The following is a 20,389-nucleotide window of genomic DNA, read 5'->3' as shown; positions in this document are numbered from 1 at the left end:
ACCTTGTGCAGTGACAAATCAAAAAATGAAACAAGAAATGAAAGAAGTACATTCTGCCTGTCAAGCATGTCTAAGACCCACATGGAGTTTAATTCACCACTCTTGGCTAAGCAGTGTGGTCAGTGGTGAAGTACCTGCTTAATTTCCTATGTAGGCAAAATGGTTGACCACATAAGATAGAGTAGGAGATACTATAAGAATGCCAATCTGCAATTTTGTCTGCTCAAAGATATGACCACTACCTTACCCCTTATTTAATCCCCAGAACTGATTGGCCTGCCACAGTGCTTGAAATTCCTACTCCTTTGCTTTAGTGCAGTGGTTAAAATTAAAAAAAAACAAAAACAAAAAACCCTGTGGTCAACCAGATCTTAACAAGGGCTATAAATAAGAAACTACCTAGAAGTATGAGGCATTAGCCAAGCACATTTCGAATGAGTAAGGGAGAGAATTAGCCCTGAATATACCTGACTATACTAAGACCAAGGTTAGGTATGACATCCCAGTAAGCTGGGTGAGAGCTTGACCTAACTAGCCTCAGACATCTCATGCATTTTGAATTCTCAAAAACACTGTTCAGAACCCTCCCAGGCTTTTTTTTCTTTTTTTTTTTTTTTTTTTTGAGACGGAGTCTTGCTCTGTTGCCCAGGCTGGAGTGCATTGGCACAATCTCAGCTCACTGCAAGCTCCGCCTCCTGGGTTCACACCATTCTCCTGCCTCAGCCTCCCAAGTAGCTGGGACTACAGGCCCCCACCACCACACCGGCTAAGTTTTTGTATTTTTAGAAGAGATGGGGTTTCACCGCGTTAGCCAGGATGGTCTTGATCTGACATTGTGATCCGCCTGCCTCAGCCTCCCAAAGTGCTGGAATTACAGGCTTAAGCCACCACGCCCGGCCTGTTTTTTCATTTTTATTTTAATTCCACCTTCCACATACAAAGCCCTGGAGCATATATACGACTCACTTTTCACATGTCTTGGATAGTCCCAACAAGCTTGTTAAGATGGTATATCCAATAGCTGTTTATATAGAAAAAAATTTTCCACCATAAGAAAGTATACCAGGATTGTGTTAAGTGATAGGATGGATTCTGCCACTGAAGTCTAGGAGTACCATTATCTCTGTGGAGTGGTACACACATACATCAGGATACTTCTGGGTTACTGACAAAGTGATTTATGAAAGAATACATATACATACACAGTCATGTGTTGCTTAACCACAGGAATACATTCTAAGAAACATGTTGTTAGACAATTTTGTCATTTTTAGAACATCATATGGTGTACTTACAAAAACCTAGATGGTATAGGTATAGCCTTCTATACACCTGGGCTATATGGTATAGCCTATGGTTCTTAGGCTACAAACCTGTACAGCATGTGACTGTACCTAATACTGTAGGCAACTGTAACACAATGGTAAAATTTTTATATCTAAATGTATCTAAACATAGAAAAGGTACAGTAAAAATATGGTATAAAGGTTTTAAATAATGACACACCTGTATAGAGCACTTACCATGAATGACGCTTGCAGGACTGGAAAGTTGCTCTGGGTGAGTCAGAATGAGTGGTGAGTGAATGTGAAGGCCAATGACTTTACTGTACACTACTGTAGACTCTATAAACACTGTGCATACTTAGGCTATATGAAATTTACTAAAAACATGTTTTTCTTCAATGAAAAATTAACCTTAGTTTACTGTAACTTTTTTACTTGATAAAACTTTTATTTTCTTTAACTTTTTGGTCTTTTTGTAATAACGCTTTTTTTAAAACACAAACACACTGTACAGCTGTACAATATATTTTCTTTATAGTCTTACTCAATAAGTTTTTTTCTATTTTTATTTTTATTTTTTACTTTTTAAACTATGTTGTTAAAAACTAAGACACAAATACACACATTAGCTTAAGCCTGCACAGGGTCAGGATCATCAATATTACTGTCTTCCAGTGCTGCATCTTCTCTCACTGGGTCTTCAGGGGCAACAACACACATAGAACTATTGTCTCCTATAACAATGCCTTCTTCTGGAATACCTCCTGAAGGACCTGCTGAAGATGCTTTGTAGTTAACTTTTTTTAATAAGTAGGAACACACTCTAAAATAATGATAAAAATGTAGTAAACACATAAACCAATGACCTTGTAATATCTTTTTATTTTATTTATTTATTTATTTATTTATTTATTTATTTTTTGAGACAGAGTCTTGCTCTGTCACCAGGCTAGAAAGCAGTGGCGTGATCTCGGCTCACTGCAGCCTCTGCTTCCTGGGTTCAAGCGATTCTCCTGCCTCAGCCTCCCAAGTAGCTGAGACTACAGTGCGCCACCACACCCAGCTAATTTTTGTATTTTTAGTAGAGACGGGGTTTCACCATGTTGGCCAGGATGGTCTCGACCTCTTGACCTCATGATCTGCCTGCCTCGGCCTCCCAAAGTGCTAGGTTTACAGGCGTGAGCCACCGCACCCTGCCAACCTTGTAATTTCTTATCATTATCGAGTATTATGTGGTATACATAATTGTATGTGCTATGCTATTATATGACTGTTAGTGCTGTAGGTTTGTTTATACTAGCATCATTGCAAACACATGGGCAGTGTGTTTGAACACTGGGACATTACATCAACTATGATGTCATTAAGCAATAGGAATTTTTCAGCTCCATTATAATCCTATGGGACCACTGTATACATGTGGTTCAAAACCTGGTTATTTGGTGCATGACTATATATGTATGCATGTGTGTGTGTGTGTGCGTGTGTGTTCTCTTACAGAGATGAGGATGAGTATGAAGGCATCATTGAAACATAAGAAATATATAAATACAACTTTGCCAACTGAGTCGCAAAGCATATACTTTCTTTCCCAAAATGAAGAAAATGGTTTTATTTATAAAAACGTAAATAGGTCATATGCAATTAAACTTCTGCTTAATAAGCCCATCTAAATTCTTAATAAGTCAGTGGACCCATGACTTTTTTTGAGCAATATAGTTGGTCACAATCTATCTGCTGAAAGAGAGTTAAATCAACTGATGTAATCATATGCATTTGTCTTCTTATCATTTTGAATTATTGAAAATCATTTCCTGAAGAATAAAGATGCTATTTTTTGAACCCATTAACCATCCCTATTTCCCTTGCCAGCCTCCCCACTACCCTTCTTAGCCCCTGATAACCATCCTTCTACTCTCTATGTACATGAGTTCAATTGTTTTGTGTTTTGATTTTTAGATCTCACAAATAGGTGAGAACATGTGGTGTTTGTCTTTCTGTGCCTGGTTTATTCCACTTAACATAATGATCTCCAGTTCCATACATGTTGTTGCAAATGACAGGATTTTTTATGGCTGAATAGTACTCCATTGTGTAATTGGATTGTTTGTAACATAAAAGATAAATGCTTGAGGGGATGAATACCCTACTCGCCACGATGTGATTATTTTTCATTACATGCCTGTATCAAAACATCTCATGTACCCCGTAAGTATATACACCTACTATGTATTACTACCCACAAAAATTAAAATTAAAACACTTTTAGAAGATGCTGAGTAATATTAATGCATTATATTTCTACAGTTTTTTATAGTTTAGTAAGCACATTGATGTATATTATCTCATATAATCCTGCTGAACTCCCTCTGAAATAGTTACTGTCCTATTTTACAGTTGAGGAAACTGAAAATCATAGTTAAGTGACTTGCTCATTGTTTGTTAAAGCAGGGCCATGCTTGAGCCCAGTTCTTCTGGCTATAATACAAAAGCTTTAGCCACTTTATTCTTGTTATGGAAAACCTTTACTTTTGTCCATTGGTAACAATGATATTTCAAACACTTCGGTAAAATTCCATAAATACATTATGCCACGTAACATTTTCTTAAATAGCAAATCTAAGAAACTGCCTTCTGGAAAATATCATAAAGCAGTTATATATTTTCCTATATTGGAATGATTTGAAGAGCAAGGTCAAGAGAGAGTGAGCAGTTCATTTGGTTAATATGGTTGCTAAGGCAATAGGAGTCTTTCACTTTTTATGTTTTAGAAAATCAAATGCTTGGAATGAACACCACAGTTAAACAGGTGCTGAATTGTTGCCAAAAGCTAGTGTGTCTGAACATAGCTTTTGTTTGAGGAGTCTTTTTTTCTGAAGACAAAATACCTTTTACAGAATCCTCAAATTAATTCAGCAGCCAAGTAGTATGAGAAATGTCATAATTTTGTAGGTAATTCGCCGGTAAAGGCACTATATTATAGACCTAGGAAGATAGCATTACTGGAAAATCTCCAGTGGCATTCAGCAGAAAACTATTCCAAGAAACCTTGGGTTATTCTGTCCACCACAGTTTACCTCAGTTTCCCATCTGTACTATGATGGATGGACTTTGCTAAATAACATATAAAGAGCCATTATAACTCTGATATCCTGTAGTTCTTTGAAATTCAATCAACTGTCTTACTAAAGATATTTTTTCTTTGGTTCTAAAAAGTACCCAACATTTATGCCTATCAAAATTCAATCTGAAAATTCAGAAGAGGTGAAAGAACAGAGCTCTTTTTGACCTAGGCAGAGATGTCATTAACCTTGCATCAGTTCTGGTCCTTAAATTTAATTGGGAGCACCTGAACCTTAGATCAAGCCAGGCGGTCTACTCCTGACTCTTACTAACTCTGGGTAAAGCACCCTAGGCTTTCTTCTTTGATGTTAGTGAGCAAACAATTGGGCTCACTGAAGTATGGCTATTATAAAGGAGAATCAATGAATGTATGGGAAAAGCCTGAAGCCCTTCTATTGTAAAGGTGTTTTGAAAATAACACACGGACACATAGAGGGGAACAACACACGTTGGGGCCTCCTGAAGGGTGGAGGGTGGGAGGACAGAGAGGATCAGGAAAAATAACTAATGGATACTAGTACTTTTATCATCTGAGTGACAAAATAATCTGTTCAACAAATCCCCATGACACACATTTACCTATGTAACAAACCTGCAAATGTACCCCCTGAACTTAAAAGTTTTTTTAAAAAAATTAGTACATTCTCATTACAGCTAGATGACTATATGTAATATGTATTTCATAGTTAATAGCTCCTCATTGCTCTTGGAAAATAAGGCTTTTATTGGCTGAGTGAGGATATTTTTATTAGATGTCAGCTTCTACACAGAAGTGGTGAGGATTAATATTAAAGGATCCAAGTAATAATAGAAGCAAATCATACTTTTTCCACCTCACCTCCCTAGCTGCCTGATGCCTTGAAAAGTCATGCTTCTTTTAAAAACAGTAATGATAAAGAAACTGTTTTGTTCTGTAATCTCCTCAATTTTTATATCCAGGCCTTACACAATATTAGCATCATTAGAATATTAAATACTTGCTCTTCTTCTAAAAAGCTTTGTATTTACTTTAGCTATATGATAATTGCTGCCATATTGAATAATTTTAATAAAGTGTTGTAATTTTTAAAAGGTTTACACCCAGAGTTTTCATATCTGTTAGCTAATAGCTTATCAATTTATCCTTTGGGATCCATATCTAACGTTCTGGTCATCAGTGACATATTTGTTGTTTGTGACTTTTATTGCCAATTATATGGTGGCCATTTGGTGTTAAAAATATGTGTAAAGGTAAATGTATCTTTTAAAACATCTTGTACTTTGGATCAGACTCAAAATAGCTTAAAGTAATCTTGCAAGTTCATTAGTTCCTTTCCCTTTAACTTTAAATCTTTTACAAAAAAAAGGAGAAAAAAAAAACGTTGACTCAAAGCATATGTAATGTTTAAGGATCACTCACACAGGTGAGCTGAATTGAGCTGATTAGTTGTTAAGTGCTTACAGCTGTTAGTTTTGACGTTGAGGAAATTATAGAAGACCAGACACATTTCTCTACTTAACTTTAACTGGAGAAGATTTGAAGCAAGCATCCTAAAGGAAAATATAATTGTTATAAGAATTAGTTTCCTTAGATTTGCAAAGTAAAATAAAGAAAAAATGAAAAGCAAAAACACAAACTGCCAAAGACTTCTTCAATTAACGAATATAGCAGGAGAGTTTGAACAGCCTCTTGTCTTGAAAGGAAGTTTATAGTGGGAAGTAATTCAAACATCTTAAAGTCAGCTTAATGAAATGTACAGTTCCTCTGCAGAATTGCTAACATTTTTCTCTCTCAAATTTTGGTGACAGCTTGAAATTTAAAACATTTCATCGAAAGTTGAAATCTTGTGTATTCTATACAATGGATTGAGACCTCCTAAAAATGTCAGAGACAGACAGAATTATCTGTGTGGCAGATAGCCTAGAAAATGTCCTCAGTTTGGCAGGAGAATCGATTGAACCTGGGAGGCAGAGGTTGCAGTGAGCCAAGATCGCGCCACTGCACTCCAGCCTGGGCGACAGAACAAGACTCTGTTTCAAAAAAAAAAAAAAAAAAAAAGTGCTCAATTTAATGTTAGGACCATAAAACACGTGTATAGCTAAGTTTAAAAGAAAAAATAAAAACGACAACCTTGGAATTTTTTTTGAATAGACAGTTTCATTGCCTAAAAGCAGCAACAAGCATAGCAAAGTGAAATCTGTAGTTGCTCATTTCTGAAAATTGAATGTCTATTATTTAATCCATCTTGCACACAATTGCCACATAAAATACCATTATTGTTGCAGTGTTCTCTTACGCAGACACTTCTAGTGGATTCCAATTGGGAGCCAGATTAAACCTCCGAGGCTTTTTCCAGTAGGCAAGCCCCTCAAAGATTCAATCTTAGCCCACCTATCATTATATTAGGACTTTGACAGCCACCGTCCAAACTACGGGATTTGTCAGCAGCCATAGTTTAAGCAACTAAATTGAAAAGCCAATGTTACTGGCACACAATGGAGAAAGGCAAACACTACACATCTAAATAGACTGCATTTTAACCTAAAAAATTACAGAGTTAGAGACAATGGATAATTGAAAAAAACTGTGTTGATAAGCTTTAGTCCTGGGGATTTGCTGAACATTGGCAACCCCAGGGCATAGAGATTAACTGTGGGTGGAAAAGGTGAGAATCTTTACCTCAACAGAAGCAGGAGCAGAGTCACCGGGAGCATATCACCTTTCTAATCAAACTCAGCCCCTCTTTAGTCTATCCATTGTTCTTAGTACATTCTACTGTGTCTTTGTTCATGTGCTTCTCCAATTGTAGAATATCTACCAAGGGGTAGTATAGTATGGTGTTTAAAATACATACTGTTCATGCTTCAGTCTGCCACTTACTTCTTGTATTATCTTGGGCAAGTTAGTAAGTGTGCTGTTTCACAGGGCAATTGAGATTATTAAATGAGTTAATATATAAAATGCTGAAGAATGTGCCTGGCACAGAGTAGCTGCTAGGCAAGTTTTTGCTATTACTATTTTTCTTCCCTCCTTCGTCAAAGACCAGTTTAGCTCCCATCAGCTCCAGGAAGTTACATAACATACTGGTGCTCCTTTAAACTCCTATCACTTATAATCACCATGAGAGTCCATTGGTGTTATATTTATGTCACTATAGAAAATAATTCACAATGTTTTAACATTACAGGCATGGGTCATTTAACAATGAGGATACATCCTGAGAAATGAATTGTTAGGTTATTTCATCATTGTGAGACCATCATAGAATATACTTACACAAACCTGGATGGTATAGCCTCCTACACATCTAGGCTATATGGTATAGCCTGTTGCTCCTAGGCTATAAACCTGTACAGCATGTGAATGCACTCAATAATATAGACAATTGTGTAATACAATGGTATATGTATATATAACCATATCTAAACATAGAAAAGGTAATGACATCAATAGACAATAGGAACTTCTCAGCTCCATTATAATCTTATGGGACCACCATCATATATTCAGTCTGTCACTGACTGAAACGTCATTATGCAGCACATAACTGTATTTTAAACTGTCTTTTCTAATGTGTTTATGTCTTGCCTTTTCAAATAGACTATAAACTTGAGAACAGGAGCCATGCCTTATGCATTTATTCTCCCTCTAAACATATCATTACATAGAGGAGACACTTAAGGAATATTTTTAAATAAATAAATAAATCGATTAGTTATCACAGGTGACAGATTTCACTCTAGACTCAAACATCTTAACCACAAGAAATAAATGAGTATTTCTCCTTCTCTGAATTATAGCAGCAGTAAATGCTAGTGGTTATGGTTTTACTCTAAAAAGAGAGTAACCTTGTATTTTAATTACAGGTTCCCAGCCTGTTTTAAAGAAAAGGCATTTCAGCCATGGCAAAATGTTTCCTAATGGGAGAGTAACTATTCAGTGTTGAAACCTGCGCTAAGATTATAAACAGTTTCACATATTTTCTTGAATGAAAAATACAGATGAAACAGCAAAATAAAATTTCCAGGGAAGTTCTCTAATGTATTTCATAAGTAAGTATAAAATATCTAATGCAGTTAGGGACCCACAGAACAGGACTTGATTGAACATTACGTATTAAAATGTTGACAAACATAGTCAAAATTACAGTGGTCCAGGATTTATAAAACACTTCACATCATGACACATGTAGAGAATGATTATAATGATGATTATAATGCTTATATGACACACTGAGGCAAGCAAAAAGGATTTCTCAAATCAGGGGTAAATGGTTCTAGGACTCTTGTCACTTTATCCCGAAGGACTCTGGCCACTTCAGGTCCTAGCCTACTCCTCTGAGTACTGCAATAACACAAATCTCAGCATACCTGTAACCCATTCACAACACACCCATTAGTTGAGGAATTCTGCTGCTTTTGCAACATGAAGCACTTTAATCTGTAACTTTCAATGCAAAACAGGGAAGATGTGACAAGAACGTGTAAACCCAGATATGGCATTCATTTTGTTGCATTACTGTGTGCAATAGTCTTTGAGTCTTGCTCAATTGAACAGTTGTATAGCCTACTATCAAGAAACATTCCTAGCAGAGACTGGTTTCAGTGCAAATCATACTATGTGTCACTTCATTTTTTTCTCATTTATTTATTAATATACTCAATGAGCATTGATTGAGTGCCAACTGTGTGATAGATTCTGTGATAGATACAGATATAAATGATACCATTGAATTCTGGTAGATACCACAGTAAGAAGTGGATCCTGCTTCACACCTCTGAAGCCATACTGGCCTTAAGTCCACCAGTGATCTGGGGGTGGGGAGCAGGAAAAGCAAGGACCCTGTCATACTGAGACTTTGATCCCTCCCCTCAGCCATTCACCAACTTGGCCCAGGACCCTATGCAAAGGTGTTCCTTTACTGTGAACAAACAGAAGACACCTCTCACCCCACTGGATCTGATGCTGTTCTGGCTAATTTAGCAGCAAGTTGGATGAGGCAAAAAGAATGATGGCCTTTGGCCACCATGCTCCACATATCTGTGAACTGGGACAAACACTGTGTCCCAATTGCACATAATGCCACCCTGTGTCAGCAATGACGGACAAAGGCCTCAATGGGTGGAAGGTGAGTCAAGCCCCTGAAGAACATAGATTTAGCATTACGGGCTGGGCGCGGTGGCTCATGCCTGTAATCTCAGCACTTTGGGAGGCCAAGGCAGGTGGATCACAAGGTCAGGAGTTCAATACCAGCCTGGCCAACATGGTGAAACCCCCTCTCTGCTAAAAATACAAAAATCAGCCAGGCGTGGTGATGTGCACCTGTAGTCCCAGCTACTTGGGAAGCTGAGGCAGGAGAATTGCTTGAACCTGGGAGGCAGAGGTTGCAGTGAGCCAAGATCATGCCACTGCACTCCAGCCTGGGCGATAGAGTGAGACTCCATCTAAAAAATAAATTGTGAGAACACATGGACACAGGAAGGGGAACATCACACTTCAGGGACTGTTGTGGGGTCGGGGTAGGGGGGAGGGATAGCATTGAGAGATATACCTAATGCTAGATGACGAGTTGGTGGGTGCAGCGCACCAGCATGGCACATGTATACATATGTAACTTACCTGCACATTGCGCACATGTACCATAAAACCTAAAGTATAATAATAATAATAATAATAATAATAATAATAATAATAATAAAAGAAAAAAAAATAAAAATAAATTGTATTTATAAATTCAACAGTTTAAAAGAAATGACCAAATACCTTTAAACCACAAAATATAGAAAACAACAGAACTGAAAAATGGATAGTGAGAAAATTATAGAACCATAATAGAAATTGTTTTTTTGTTTGTTTAAAAGATCACAATAAGAAACAATTTTATAATAATAAAGACTTCCAAAAATCCACTCCTTCATAAAGCAGCAAGTAACCATGCAAAAATTTGTCAAAATCAACTTTTTCAGAATGCTAGAAAATAACCCAATATTTGTAATAATCAAAGGAGTATTATTGTGGAAATATAGCTAAATATATGTCCGAACAGCAAGGTTTGAGATATTATTTACCCTGCCTTATTCCCATCCTCCTCCCAAGTTCAGGGTTAAACTTTATAACAGTCTCCCAATATCATATCTGTGAAAATTGACAGCCTAACACACATTGAAGAAGAAAGAACAGGTTTGGAGCTCCTCAAAAGTGTAATCCCCAGATTGTCATTACTTTTTGATATCAAAGGCACTTCCCTACAAAGCTATACTCTCAGGGCTTATCTTTATTTGTACTGACTCAGAGCTGACTCTTTGGGAAGAGCCCTTTTTATAGAGCATTTACCAAAAGTAATCAGTGACCATTTCTTAACACCACACATGCTAAGATATCAATACCAGTTGGACCTAACAAGACACTAATCAAAAATTTTTTTAAAAATCTGGGGAATGAGATATTCATAGTAGGCTTTGAAAAGCTCCAACATATTTCTAGGAATCTAAAAGACCACATATATGCCTACTTCTGCGTTTGTGTCCAGGAAAGACCTGAGAAGGCCCTAACCTCCTACCTATGGCTAACCTTGAGGCTCTATGCAAAGATAAAGTGAAATTTAAGGCAGAGGTGTAAACTGCCTGCTGGGATATTGAAGGCATGCCCTGACACACACAGAGAGCCATTTGCAAGTCTGAGAGACTTAATAGTTCAAAGGATTTAAGGAAATAATTGTCCATCATTAGCTGATCACTAACCTAACTGAGCAGAGACTTCAATGGCAGTACAAACAAAAAATATGGACTTTATACATTAGTCTAAAAATCACTAAAACAGGTGCAGGAGCAGCAGAAGAAACAAAAACAACAACTAACAGAAACAACAAGCCCCTGGCAGAGGGAGAGAATCTGATCATCAGAGTTGCCACATTATGTTATTTAAAATGTTCAGTAATTAGCAAAAAATTATGCCAAATTAGAAGAAATGGGAAATTATGGCCAATACACAAGTAAAAAAGAGATAAAAAGAAATTGCCTCTGAGGTGGCCCACATGTGGAATTTACTAGATTAAGACTTTAAATCAGCTACTGTAATCATAAAAAAGAACTAAAGAGAAATTATGGAGTTAAAAAGCAAAATAACTAAAATGAAAAAATTACTAGAGGTTGAACAGAAGATTTAATTGGCAGAAGAAAGAATCGGAAAACTCAAAGAACAGTTGAGAATATACAGTCTAAGAAACATAAAGAAAAAAGAGGGACGAGAAATGAACAGAGCCTTAGACACCTGTGGAATACCATCAATTGTATCAACATATGCATGATGAAAGTTCCTAAAAGAGAGGAGACGGTGTAGGAGCAAAATAGTATCTTAAAAAGTAATGGCTCGGCCGGGCATGGTGGCTCACACCTGTAATCCTAGCACTTTGGGAGGCTGAGGCTGGTGGATTGCCTGAGCTCAGGAGTTCGATACCAGCCTGGAAAACATGGTGAAACCCTGTCTCTACTAAAAATACAAAAAAAAAAAAAAATAGCCAGACATGGCAGCGTGCACCTGTAATCCCAGCTACTCAGGAGGCTGAGGGAGGAGAATTGCTTGAACCCGGGAGGTGGAAGTTGTAGTGAGCTGAGATTGTGCCACTGCACTCCAGCCTTGGTGACAGAGTGAGACTCTGTCTCCAAAAAAAAAGAAAAAAAAGTAATGGTTCAAAACTCTCCAAATTACAAAAAGAAAAATAAAACACACATATTAGTGTATACATCCAAGATGCTCAATGAACTCCAGATAGGATAAGCACAAAAAGATCCACAGCTGGACACATCATAGTCAAGTTTTTGGAAGACAAATAGTGAATTTTGAAAGCATAAGTAGAGAATCAACTCATCATATAGAAGGACTCTTCAATACAATTAAAGACTTGTTATCAGAAACCACAGAAACCAAAACACTATATAATGATATATTCAAAGTGCAGAAAGCAAAATATTATCAATGATTCTATACCCAGCAAAATTGTCCTTCAAGAATGAAGGAGAAAATGAAAGAGAAAGTAAAGAATGAAGGAAAAATAAAGACATTCTCAGATAAAAACTGAGACAAATTGTCACTGATAGAACTATCTTGGCCAGGCATGGTGTCTCATGCCTGTAATCTCAGCAATCTGGGAGGGCAAGGCGAGCAGACCACTTGAGGTCAGGAGTTAGAGACCAGCCTGGCCAACAAGGTAAAACCCTATCTCTATTAAAAATACAAAAATTAGTTGGGCAGAAGCCTGTAATCCCCACTATTTGAGAGGTTGAGGCTTGAGCCGAGATGGCATCACTGCACTACAGCCTGGGCAACAGAGCAAGACTCTATCACAAATGTAAATAAATAAATACAAATAAGAACTGTCTTATAAAAAATACTAAAGGGAGTCCTTCAGGTGGAAACAAAAGGACCCTAGACAATAAGTCAAATCCACACACAAAAAAGTAATGAGCATGAGTACAGGTAACTACATATGTTAAATATTAAACAATACATAAATGCATTTTTGTTTTTGACTCTTTTTTTCCAAATTTTATTATAAGTTCAGGGGTTACATATGCAGGTTTCTTACAAAGGTACGTTGTGTAATATTGAGGTTTACAGTATAATTGAATCATTTTCCCAGATAGCGAGTATAGTACCCAATGGGTAATTTTTTAGCCTTTGGCCCCTCCCTCCCATTCCCTTCTTGTATTCCATAGTGTCTATTGTTTTCATGTTTATGTCCATGCAGACTTAAAGTTTAGCTACCATTTATAAAGTGAGAACATGAAATATTTGGTTTTCTCTTTGTTAGTTCACTTAGGATAATGGCCTACAACTGGATCCATATTACTGCAAAAGACATAATTTCATTCTTTTATGGCTACATAGTATACCATGGTGTATATATACTACATTTTCTTTATCCAATCCAGACTTGACGAGCATCTGGCTTATTTTCATGTCTTTGCTATTGTGAATAGCACTGTGATAAACATACATGTATATGTGTCTTTTTTGTAGGTCAACTTATTTTCCTTTGATTATACACCCAGTAATAGAATTGCTGGATTGAATGGTAGCTTAACTCTTAATTCCCTGAGAAATCTCCAAACTGTTCTCCACAATGGCTAATTTACATTCCCACTAACAAAGTATAAGTGTTCTGCTTTCTCAGCAGCCTCACCAACATCTGTTGTAGTTAAGCTTTTTAATAATAGCTGTTCTGACTAGTGTGAGATAATATCTCATTGTATTTTGATTTCCATTTCTCTGATGATTAGTGATGATGAGCATTTGTTCATGTTTGTTGAACACTTGAATATCTTCTCTTGAGAAGTGTCTGTTCATGTTCTTTGACCACTTTTTAACAGGGTTGTTTACTGTATGTTGATTTGTTTAAGTTCCCTATAGATTCTTGATATTAGGCTTTTGTCAGATACATCATTTGTGAATATTTTATCCTGTCTGTAGGGTATCTGTTTACTCCCTTGATAGTTTCTCTTGCTGTGCATAAACAATTTCATTTAATTAGGTCCAACCTGTCAATTTTTATTTTTGTTGCAATTACTTTTGAGGTCGTAGCCATACAGCCAACTTACAGAAACGACAAAAATCCTCAGAGACTATTATGAAACACCTCTATGCATACAAACTAGATAATCTAGAAGAAATGGATAAATTCCTGAAAATACACAATCTTCCAAACTTAACCAGGAAGAAACTGAAACTTAGAAGAGACTGGTAAAGGGGTCTGAAATTTAATCAGTAACAAAAAACCTACCAATCAAAGAAAGCTCTGGGCCAGATGGATTCAGAGTCAAATTATACCAGACATACAGAGAACAGCTGGCACCCATCGTATTAAAACTACTCCAAAAAATTGAGGAGGGACTCACCCCTAATCCATTCTATGAAGCCAGAATCATTCTGATGCCAAAATCTGGCAGAGACACAATGTAAAAATAAAACATCAGAGCAGTATCCCTGATGAACTTGGATGTAAAAGTTCTGAACAAAATACTAGCAAATCAAATCCAGCAGCATATCAAAAAGTTAATTCACCAAGATCAAGTGAGCTTTATTCCTGGAATGCAACATAGTTTCAACATATGCAAATCAATAATTGTGATTCACCACATAAACAGGATAAAAAACAAAAACTACATGGCCGTCTCAATAGATGTGAAAAAGCTTTTGATAAAATTCAACATGACAAAAACCTTTATGACAAAAACCCTCAACAAAATATGCATCAAAGAAACATACCTCAAAACAATAAGAGCCATCTAGGACTAGAAGCAACTAGTGCACACCACTCTCATGGATAGAAGAAAAAGTAGTGAGTAAACACCAGAACTTCAACAGAAACATCCAGGTGGACAAATTGAGATTTATCATGGAAAGAGCTTGAGCCACAGAGAATGGAGAGGAGTGAGACAGGAGGACCACCCACCAGGGAGTGGCACAGAGCCAGGCAAGGCTTTCCCATTGTGGGGAAATGGTGAGTGAATGAGTGAGAGTCCCTGGGGAACCATACTTTTTCCACCGACCTTTCAACCCTGGGCTCAGGAGATTCCTTCATGAGACCATCCCACCTGGGCCTTCACATTGTCACACAGAGCTGTGGGGATTTTGGGCAGAGCCACCACTGAGGAACACATGGGGTCTCAGGAACTTTGGCTCCTCGGGCATCCCAGTATTACTGGCTGCAGCTCTGTCAATGGGGGAGGTCAGGCTCCCTCACATGCCCCCAGGAAAGGGACCAAATCCAGAAGGCTGAGCAGCAGGGCCCCTGATCCCACTTTTCCTCTCTAGGTGGGACTTCCTGAACCAGGACTTGAGCCACCCACTGCTGGGGCTCTCTGGCTGGTAGCACCTCTGCACTTCACTGGGACAGAGCTCCCACAGGGAGAAGCAAGCTTCCTTTTTTGGCTATCTCACAGCCCTCATCACTGTTGCCTTCAGGCTCCAGAGAGTGCAAAGTGACTAGGAATGGGTGTGGTTCCCCAGTACAATACAGCCGCCTCAAGGAAAAGCAGCCAGTTTATATGCAGGTCCCCCATCTGGCTTCTCCTCCCTAGGAAGGACTTCCCAACTCAAGACTTCAGCTACCATCTGCTGGGGCTCCAAGCCGGCGGCAGCTCTGAAATTCCCTGGGATGTATCTCTCACAGGGAAAGGCAAGCTGCCATTTTGACTGTCTCACAGCCCTCCCTGCTGTTGCCCTCAGGCTCTGGAGGGTGTGCAGTGACTAGGAACTGGCACCGATTCCCCAGCACAATGCAGCCACCCTATGGAAAAAGCAGCCAGGCCTTTTTCCACATGGGCCCCCAATCCCACTTCTTACTGGGCAGGCCCTCCCACTTCCAACCTGGGACTCCAACATAACTACCCTACTCCCACATGAACACTTCAATTGGAGATGAATCTGAAGTTCTGTGAGTAGAAAATTCCAGCGATAACCCACCTCCCTGCCATTGCAGCTGCAGTGGTACTTCCCTAACCACTCTTGTGCTGGGGAAGGAACTTAGGACTTAGTGCTATACTGGCACCTCCAGCACACTACAGCTGCCATATGGAGAGGAATCCTGGCCCTCTTCCCTGTGATTCCCCACTCCCCATTCTTCACCAGGGAGGGCCCCTGGCTCAGGACTGCAGATTAGCAACCCCACCAATGGCTGAGCATACTCACTGGTAGTGCCTCTGAGTTTTCCTAGGAAGAGGCTCCAAGAAACAACTGACAGCTCCTCTGCCACTGCTACAGCAGTGGTTCTACCCCAGCTGCCCTCTGTCAGGAAGAAACAAAGTGCCTGAGGGCTTCAGCCACACTCCCAGCACATGACTATCACCATACAGACAGGAGTTCAGTCTAGCCTCACTGAGAGCCCATGATGGTCTGCTGTTCAACAAGTGGAGCCCTTAGCTCAGTCTAGCAGTACAGCTACCTTAACCCCTGGCTGAACATTCCCAGTAGCAGTGGCTCCACATTTCTCTGAGGTGGAGTACCCAAAGGGAGCTGAAAGCCTCTATCCCACTGCCACTGCAGCGGTACATCCCTTATGCTCTTGGACAGGAGAAGGAACAAAGACTTTGAGTTCTTTAACCACACCTCCATCAGGCTGCCATTTTTTTAAGGATAAGAGGCCAGTATGTCTCCCCTGTGACTCACCCACAACCTTGCTCATTATTAGGCAGGCCCCACACTGATTTGGGCCCATAGCACAGCTGCCCCATCACAGGCTTATCTCACTGATTGATAGTGGCTTTACATCTCTCTGGGGTGGAGCCGCAATAAATCAGTGAAAGGTCCTCTGCCCCAACCACAGCTGAGGTCCCTTCCTTCAATGCCTCTAAGCTGGGGAGGTAACATAAAGCCAGCACTCACCTGAGAGATTTGATGTGCAGCCCAAGAGTGCCAAGCCAAGATCTGCAGCAAGCACTGAGGCAGAGCACAGGGGCAATTGTGAGGAAATACAGAGGAGTAAAATGACTCAGCAAGAGCTTACCTATTGGTCATTTTGCTTAAGTGCCACCTACTGAATTACAGAACAAAATTTCAACATCCAAAATACTTTTCTTTTTTTTTTTTATTATACTTTAAGTTCTAGGGTACATGTGCACAACATGCATGTTTGTTACATATGTATACATGTGCCATGTTGGTGTGCTGCACCCATTAACTCATCATTTACATTAGGTGTATCTCCTAATGCTATCCCTCCCCACTCCCCCCACCCCATGACAGTCCCTGGTGTGTGATGTTCCCTTTCCTGTGTCCAAGTGTTCTCATTGTTCAATTCCCACCTATGAGTGAGAACATGTGGTGTTTGGTTTTCTGTTCTTGCAATAGTTTGCTGAGAATGATGGTTTCCAGCTTCATCCATGTCCCTACAAAGGACGTGAACTCATCCTTTTTTATGGCTGCATAGTATTCCATGGTGTATTTGTGCCACATTTTCTTAATCCAGTCTATCATTGATGGACATTTGGGTTGGTTCCAAGTCTTTGCTATTGTGAATAGTGCCACAATAAACATACGTGTGCATGTGTCTTTATAGCAGCATGTTTTATAATCCTTTGGGTGTATACCCAGTAATGGGATGGCTGGGTCAAATGATATTTCTAGTTCTAGATCCTTGAGGAATCGCTACACTGTCTTCCACAATGGTTGAACTAGTTTACAGTCCCACCAACAGTGTAAAAGTGTTCCTATTTCTCCACATCCTCACCAGCACCTGTTGTTTCCTGACTTTTTAATGATCGCCATCCTAATTGGTGTGAGGTGGTATCTCATTGTGGTTTTGACTTGCATTTCTCTGATGGCCAGTGATGATGAGCATTTTTTCATCTGTCTGTTGCCTGCATAAATGTCTTCTTTTGAGAAGTGTCTGTTCATATCCTTCGCCCACTTTTTAATGGGGTTGTTTGTTTTTTTCTTGTAAATTTGTTTGAGTTCTTTGTAGATTCTGGATGTTAGCCCTTTGTCAGATGGCTAGATTGCAAAAATTTTCTCCCATTCTGTAGGTTGCCTGTTCACTCTGATGGTAGATTCTTTTGCAGTGCAGAAGCTCTTTAGTTTAATTAGATCCCATTTGTCAGTTTTGGCTTTTGTTGCCATTGCTTTAGGTGTTTTAGAAATGAAGTCCTTGCCCATGCCTATGTCCTGAATGGTATTGCCTAAGTTTTCATCTAGGGTTTTTACGGCTTTAGGTCTACCATTTAAGTATTTAATCCATCTTGAATTAATTTTTGTATAAGGTGTAAGGAAGGGATCCAGTTTCAGCCTTCTACATATGGCTAGCCAGTTTTCCCTGCGCCATTTATTAAATAGGGAATCCTTTCCCCATTTCTTGTTTTTGTCAGGTTTGTCAAAGATGAGAAAGATCAGATGGTTGTAGATGTGTGGTATTATTTCTGAGGGCTCTGTTCTATTCCATTGGTCTATATCTCTGTTTTGGTACCAGTATCATGCTGTTTTGGTTACTGTAGCCTTGTAGTATAGTTTGAAGTCAGGTAGTGTGATGCCCCCAGCTTTGTTCTTTTTGCTTAGGATTGTCTTGGCAATGCGGGCTCTTTTTTGGTTCCATATGAAGTTTAAAGTAGTTTTTTCCAATTCTGTGAAGAAAGTCGTTGGTAGCTTGATGGGGATGGCATTGAATCTATAAATTACCTTGGGCAGTATGGCCATTTTCATGATATTGATTCTTCCTATCCATGTACCCCACTGTAAAACCAGAGAGAGGAATTCAGCTATAAATAAAGCCCTTGCACAAAGCCTGAGTCTTCTGAAAACATAGAGAAAATAAGTCTACTGACTATACTCAATGGAACACCAGCCCACAGAGTTGAGAAAGAACTAGCACAGGAACTCTGGCTACTCAAAATGCCAGAGTGGCCTTTTTCCTCCAAATGACTGCACTGGATCCCCAGCAAGAATTCTTAACAAGGCTGAAGGGACAGAAATAGAATTCAGAATAGGAATAGGATTGAAGATCATCAAGATTCAGGAGAAAGTCAACACCAAATCCAAGGAATCTAAGAATTGCAGTAAAACCATACAGGAGCTGATAGATTAAATGATAGTCATTTTGAAAAGAATCACATGTGATAGAGCTGAAAAACACACTAAGGTAATTTTATAATGTAATCACAATTATTAACATCAGAATATACCAAACTGAGGAAAGACACTAGTGCCCTAAGACTGGTTCTCTAAAACATATGAGTTAAACAAAGAAAACATATGAACAAAACATCTGAGAAATACGGGCTTATGTATACAGACCAAATCTACAACTAATTGGTCTCCCTGAAAGAAATGTGGGAAAAGGAAGCAACTTGGAAAATATATTTCAGGATGTAATTCATTAAGAATTCCCCAACCTGGCTAGAGAGGCCAGCATTCAAATTTAGGAAATACAGAAAATCCCTGTGAGATATTACACAAGAACACCATCCCCAAGACATATAGTTATCAGATCCTCCAATGTCAATATTAAAGAAAAAATGTTAAAGACAACTATAAAGAAGAGGCAGGTCACCTACACCTACAAAAGGCTAACAGCAGACTTTTCATAAGAAATTCTATAAGCAAGAAGAGTTTGGAGACTTATATTCAACATTCTTTAAAAAAATTTAAACTAATAATTTTATGTCCAGCCAAACAAAGCTTCATAAGTAAGGGAGAAATAAAATCCTTTTCAGACAAGCAAATGTGGAGGAAATTTGTTAGCATCAGACCTGCCTTAGGAGAGGTCCTAAAAGAAGTGATAACTATAGAAAAGAAATATTTTTACCAGCCACTACAAAGCACACTTAAGTACGTGGAGGAGTGACTATAAAGCAACCACACAAACAAGTCTGCATAATAACCAGCTAGCAGCATGTTGACAGAATCAAACCTACACACGTCAATACAAACTTTGAATGTAAATGGGCTAAATGACCCAGTAAAAAAGCACAGAATGGCAAGCTGGATGAAGGAGCAAGATCCAATGGTATGCAGTCTTCAAGAGAACCATCTCACATTCAATGACACCAATAGGCTCAAAATAAAGGCATGGAGAAAAACCCACCAAACAAATGGAAAACAGACAAAAGCAGGGGTTGGCATCCTAATTTCAGACAAAACAAACTTTAAACCAACAAGATAAAAAGATACAAGGAAGGACATTACATAATGGTAAAGGGTTGAATTCAACAAAAATACTTAGCTATCATAAATATATATGTATCCAACAGAGGAGCACTAAGATTCATAAAGCAAGTCCTTAGAGATCTTTGGAGAGACTTCACTTCAAACACAATAATATTTGGAGACTTAAACACCCCACTGACATTATTAGGCAGATGGTTAAGGCAGGAAAATAACAAAGAAATTGAGAACCTGAACTCAACATTTGAACAAATGAACCTAATATACATCTACAGAACTCTCCACCCCAAAACAACAGAATATACATTCTTCTCATCACCACATGAAACATACTTTAAAATTGGGCAAA

Source organism: Pongo pygmaeus, chromosome X (assembly GCF_028885625.2).
Source record: "Pongo pygmaeus isolate AG05252 chromosome X, NHGRI_mPonPyg2-v2.0_pri, whole genome shotgun sequence".
In the NCBI taxonomy this organism is placed as follows: Eukaryota; Metazoa; Chordata; class Mammalia; order Primates; family Hominidae; genus Pongo; species Pongo pygmaeus.
The sequence above is the reverse complement of the archived record's forward strand: the minus strand, read 5'-3'. Positions refer to the sequence as shown.